We start from the raw sequence: 6,761 nt of genomic DNA, 5'->3' as shown, positions 1-6,761 counted from the left end.
TATTGATTACAATAAAAATTTTTAAGTAAACTTAAATTTATTTATTTTAATGCAATAAGTATTTTGATACCCCGGTTACCCATCAACTGGTTAATTTCTTTCCATAATCCTTTCAAAGCTAGAACACCTTATCTTATCCTCCTTCAATGAGTAAAAAGTCTGTAAAACAGTTTGTCGTGTGTTGCCACCTTTGTGACGTTTAATAATTTGTTTGAAATTCTCAAAAGTATTATTAATAATGACATATAATTTTTAGCAGACACAAGATATCAAGATGAGAAATAAAACCAATTTTGTAAAGGGAGATAATCCAAATTTACAGTAATTACCACTTAGATTTAACAGAAAAATCATGAAAATGGGTCTGAAAACGCCACTGACTTGACCGAATTAGGGAAAGTTCAGACCCATAAAGGAAAAATAAATGGCAACACACCTCAAACATAAATCATACCAAAAGTGAGTAAAATTTACAAACATGGGAATAAACATATGTCCCGTAATGCAATAAAACAACAATTTGAATTCACAAGTGTCTTATGAGGGATAAACATATGCCCCCATCACAACCAAATGAGTTTACTCTTCCTAGTGTATTATGTCTGTGGGTCCCAAGTATTAACGAATCACTATGTAGAATGTCCGATAAGGGATAAACATACTAGTATGCCCTTATAGTCGCAAATCATCATCTTATTCGCTGTTTTTTACTAAGTTCACATGTATGTGGTATTCATTTAAGGACTGTCTCGAGCAATGTTTTAGATGAGGGATAGACATATGCCCCCATATTGGAAAATATTTCACACTGTAAGCTTCCGCACCATTTTAAATGTTTATATGCACGCGATCTTGTCACCTACCAGCCTAAGTATTAACAAATGACTTAGGCACTATTGTTCTGGATGAGGGATAAACATATGCCCCCATACGTTAATACTCTTGAAAATCACTTCAAAGTCGAGATCCTACACAAATAACAAAACAAATCTGCTCCGAGGATCCACTTCCACTCAAGCATATATCAACATGGTGTCACATGTCTTATGTAATATTTAAATGCATCCGATTTCCATCTACCCAGGAATCTAATCTGACTATCGCTCATCCCTCGTGATGCACAGTAAGAGGCCATTCCGATTCGAAAGGAATGTTCTTTGAATCTATTGACATCCAAATTACAAAACATGAGGCTTTGCTTTAATATGTTTGAAAATTCTTGCCTTGTGACTGCAGTGTTTTGGGGGTAGCAAAAAAGGGGCCCATCGGTCCTCCCTCTCATCTTAATGTAGTGTTCTAATGCCCCCACTGGACAATATTTTAAAGAGTTGCAAGAATTAATTGTAAGAGTAAAAACTTTACCATCAGAATGTTTATAATTTTGAAAGTGAATCAAAACTTTACTTTTTTGAAAAGTAATCTGTGAAACTTGTAAAACCTTATTAGCAGTGCCAACTGATGTTATCTCTCCTATTCTGAGGAAGCCATGAAAAGCCAATAAAAACATTGTTTGAAATAATGCCCTTTTATATATGTTCGATATTGTATGTTCTAAAGCATCACAAATTTTAGGCAGAACTACTATGGTTATGGGTAAACGAATATCCATTGAAGGTCTTGATTTGCGACAGGAACTTAATAGTTTCTGAATGAGAAAGCATGATGTATTGTCAGGCAAATTATTAATTTTATGTATATATGCTATTGATGAAATAAATGACACGATAGAGGAGGCTGCATAACCTTCAGCAAATAAATAAGAGATAAACAAAGCCAAAGTTTCCTGAGACAACGGAAGATCATTACTCATATCAAATTTGTTTGCAAAATTTCTATAAATAGACCATGCCCGTTTATATGCTTGAGTGGAAGCTGGTGCCAATGTTGAAGTCAACAGGTTCCTCAAGACTGGTTCTAAGGAGGTAATGTTGGCAGATTGGGAATCACCGCTGGTTCTTTGTCCATCCAAGGAGCAAGTTGATGGAACTGCTGCACCTTCAAACGAGACAAGCAGTCACATAGAATATTTTCCTAGGTACCCAGATGCCTAGCTTTAAACAAAATGTTAGACTGCAAACAAATTAGCACTAACTCTCTAACCAAATACATTATACTTTTTATAGGTACACCTATGTCGGCGCAAACTGTTAAAAAAAATGCCACAAGTTTTTTGTGGCACTCTGTCGCAGATTTGTCAACAATTAGAAAATCATCTAATACATGAGTCATAAATTTAATTCCTAATTTTTCTTGTGCAATCCACTGAAGTGCTGTACTAAACCTTTCAAATATACAACAGGAAGAACTGCAACCCATCTGAAGACGTGTCAAAATACCAATGACCTTGCCAAGTGAAACCAAAGTATTGAAACTGTGATGCATGTAGGTTGATAATTCGAAATGCATTAGAAATATCTGTTTTGCAACAATATGATCCTTTCCCACACTGCTTAATGTTTTGAATAGCATCCTCTACAGAAGAGTATTGAACAAATGACTCTTCCTCGGGTATGCCATCATTGACAGACTCACCTTCCGGATATGACAAAAGATGGATCATACGGTACTCACCCTCTGTTTTGTTACTAACTAGACCTAAAGGGGAACAATTTAAAATTGGCAGTGGTTTCTCTTTGAAAGGACCCATAATTCTACCCAAATTTATCTCCTTTTCTAACTTTTTGCTAATAACTTCTGTTAAGTCCAGTGCCGATTTTAAATTTTTTGAAAGAGTATTTCTACTTTCCCCTGTGTAACCAATGTGGAACCCATATCAAAAAACCATTAACTAAAAATTCTGTTTCTACCTTGTCATACCCCACCAACCAGTACTCTAATCTACTGGGATTTACTGGAGTTGGACCCTTTTGTGGGATAGGTTGGCTTTGAGAATTTAGCATTACCTGTGTTGGTTGATGTGCCATTTCCTTGAAATGGTTTTTGGGTTCTGGATTTGTCCAAGAAACGAAATGGCCGTTGAATTGGTTTTTTACATATGTAGATTGGATGGAAGCCACCACAGTTATAACATCTGTGCTGGAATTTGCATGATGAACCAAGCCTACAATACCTTCCAGCTTTGTGATAGGCAAAGCATGACCCCTGAGGGACTTCCTCATACGCACCAAATGACGAACGGTCTGGTGTTATTTTGCTTGACTTCTTTTCTGATTGTTTGAGGCGAGCATTAACATATATCTCCATATGGACATCACCCCATTCTACCTCACCTTGTTCTATGAGTTCCCTGTACTCCTTATCATATTTTCTCCAGTCCCCCTTTTCCTCTGCAATTTGCCTTACTGATTCCATGTGTTTTGCAAGCTTTGGCTGTGCAAGTGTATCTTTAATGCAATATATTGTCACATACCTATTCCACGCAGTTACCCAGTCATGCAGGGATAACGAACCATCCCTAACTTCGTCGTCATCTGTGGATCGCATATTGTGGATTACCACCTTACCTGTCTGATCCTGTTCCTCTACCTTGATAGAATACTTACTTTTCCCCTTTTCCTTTTTTAACAACAGAGCCATATCAACATATTGTTTTGACCAAATTTTAGATTTTATTTTGTCAGAAACAGTTGCCTCTATCGGTACTGATGAGCTTACAAAACCTGATTTCTTACCGACATTTGCTGCAGGTGGAAGTTCAGTACCTACAATCTGTGAACTGTGTTCGATTACAGCGCCTGATACCAATCCTGAGATACTTGCATCTACTGACTTATTTGTTATTTGACAAACTGACCCAGAAGGACCTGCTGTTAAACTATTGCTTGATGTAGTGGAAGCATTATTTCCCCTTTTCTCCCATCTACATCCTTGGAGGACGGACGTTGTTTCAAAGTTTGTTATTTATTTTATCAAGATTTTGGTGAGTAAATTTATTTCATTATGTCTTCTATGAGTAAAACTTCAGTTGTCATTCTTGGACACTCAATTGTGCGTCGTTTTCATGAATTCTTGAAATATGGTGACATTAGGTATTCTGCGAGCCTTGGTCTGGGAGAAACGCATTCCGTTCTGTACAGGGGTGTGGGTGGAAGAAAGGTTCGTGATGTAATATCTAAGGATATGGAGAGCGTATTTGCTTTAGGTCCAGATGTAGTTGTTCTAATGATTGGGGAGAACGATATTAGTCCTAGTACCGACGCTACTTTGTTAGCTGCAGAAATTGAATCTGTGGTATCGGTAATGCATCGCCGCTATAAAGTTGCAAAAATAATTGTTTGTAAATTATTGCCACGATTTGGTGTTCGTTTTGGGTACAATAATATTGCAGACAAAGTAAACGCAATATTGAGAGATGCATTGCCAGCACTGGGTTACTGCGTATTTTGGGAACATGGGAATTATTTCGTTTCTCCCCGTGAAGGAGACTGCAGTCGTAAATTTGTTCACGACGGAGTTCATCTGAACAGTCAGGGGAATGTTCATTTATATAGGAGTATAAGGGGAGCTTTAATTTCAGCGAGAAAATAGATATACATCTAAGTCATAAAAGTTTGTCACCATTTTGTTACTTTTATTGTTCGTCAATTTTTCAGATAGATATTCTTTGAAATTATACAACATTTTGTTATTTTAACAGTACGATAGGCATTTAGGATGTCTAATAATGTAAAACGGATTTATCCTTTTTCTGTGAAGAAAATTCGGTTGGAAAAAGTATCAGCAAATTTGATTGTTTCGTTGTTGGTTTAATTTTTACAGTACTTTAGGCAGATACTAAGTACAAGTTTCAGGCAGTTTTTTGGTACTTGCCAAGTTTCAACCCGTTTGGGTTTTTTCATTTTGGTTTCGGCTTTTACCATGCAGATGGCGATTTTTTCCATCGTTTTTCTATTTGATATCTAGGAATGTATTTTAAAGCATTCCAGATTTATCCTTTTTCTGTGAAGTAAATTCGTTGGAAGAATGTCTGCCAATTAGTTTGTTTCGGTATTAGTTGATTACTAAAATATTGTGAATTTTTACAGTACTTTAGGCAAGTCCTAAGTACAAGTTTCAGGCAGTCTTTTGTACTTGCCAAGTTTAAACCCCTTCGGGTTTTTTCATTTTAGTTTCAGCTTTTACCATGCATATGGCGATTTTTTCCATCGGTTTTTATTTGATGTCTATGAATGTATTTCAATGCATTCCAGATCGACTTATCCTTTTTCTGTGAAGGAAAATCGTTGGAAATTGTCTGCCAATTCGTTTGTTTCGGTATTCGTTGATTACTAAAATATTGTGAATTTTTACAGTACTTTAGGCAATTCAAGTCCTAAGTACAAGTTTCAGGCAGTCTTTTGTACTTGCCAAGTTTAAACCCTTTCGGGTTTTTTCATTTTAGTTTCAGCTTTTACCATGCATATGGCGATTTTTTCCATCGGTTTTTATTTGATGTCTATGAATGTATTTCAATGCATTCCAGATCGACTTATCCTTTTTCTGTGAAGGAAAATCGTTGGAAATTGTCTGCCAATTCGTTTGTTTCGGTATTCGTTGATTACTAAAATATTGTGAATTTTTACAGTACTTTAGGCAATTCAAGTCCTAAGTACAAGTTTCAGGCAGTCTTTTGTACTTGCCAAGTTTAAACCCTTTCGGGTTTTTTCATTTTAGTTTCAGCTTTTACCATGCATATGGCGATTTTTTCCATCGGTTTTTATTTGATGTCTATGAATGTATTTCAATGCATTCCAGATTGACTTATCCTTTTTCTGTGAAAGAAAATCGTTGGAAATTGTCTGCCAATTCGTTTGTTTCGGTATGAGTTGATTACTAAAATATTGTGAAATTCTACAGTACTTTAGGCAAGTCCTAAGTACAAGTTTCAGGCAGTCTTTTGTACTTGCCAAGTTTGTACCCATGCGGGTCTTTTCATTTTAGTTTCAACTTTTACCCCGGCGATTTATTTTCCATCGCTTGTTTATTTGATAAGTCTAGAAGTGCATGTTGATGCCTTCCAGATTTATCCTTTTTCTGTATAAAAAGAAAACAATTTGTTGGAAAAATATCTGCCAATTTGTTTGTTTCGGTATTAGTTGATTACTAAAATATTGTGAATTTTTACAGTACTTTAGGCAAGTCCTAGGTACAAGTTTCAGGCAGTATTTTGTACTTGACATTTAGCCGTTTTGGTTTTTTAATTCATGTTAGGCCCACTTTTACCTTGATGATTTTTATATCGATTTCACTTCAAGTTGATTTACCTAATCATGTTCGATTCAATGGTCCAGATTATGGAGGAATTAAAATAATAAAAAAAAATAATAATAATAAAAAAAAAAAAAAAAAATCCGCATTTCATTTTTGAAGGTACAAGTTTACTGTTTGTATTTGCTATCCCCTTTATATGATATTGAGTCTTGTACAAATAGTTGTTTTTCATTATTCATTTATTAAGGTTTTATTGTTCTGCAACTGCGCTTAGATACATTACAAGCCCTTCAAGTACCTCGTTTGTAGTAGTGATGAAAACAATTAACAACAGCCGAACAGGTTGTTATCTGTGGGAAAGGCACTACAGCCTTCTTGGGAATTTGACACGGTGCGAGGGTTGTCGGCTTCAAAGGTGGTGATTTATAACTTATGTCAACTTTTCGTTTTATGTGGCTGATAGTTCTTACTGATCAGCATCGGCTTAGTGATGTTGACTAATGGCTTTTGCAGTCGCACAATGGGTGCTTTTATTGGCTTACGGCAATTCGGGAAATACAGATCTGTTCCAAAACACTTTTGGTTCTACTATTTACTCTATTTCCGGAAAA

The sequence above is a fragment of the Saccostrea cucullata genome, unplaced genomic scaffold (assembly GCF_032062105.1).
Source record: "Saccostrea cucullata isolate Sc308-1 unplaced genomic scaffold, CSIRO_AGI_Scuc_v1 ctg2419, whole genome shotgun sequence".
In the NCBI taxonomy this organism is placed as follows: domain Eukaryota; kingdom Metazoa; phylum Mollusca; class Bivalvia; order Ostreida; family Ostreidae; genus Saccostrea; species Saccostrea cuccullata.
The sequence above is the reverse complement of the archived record's forward strand: the minus strand, read 5'-3'. Positions refer to the sequence as shown.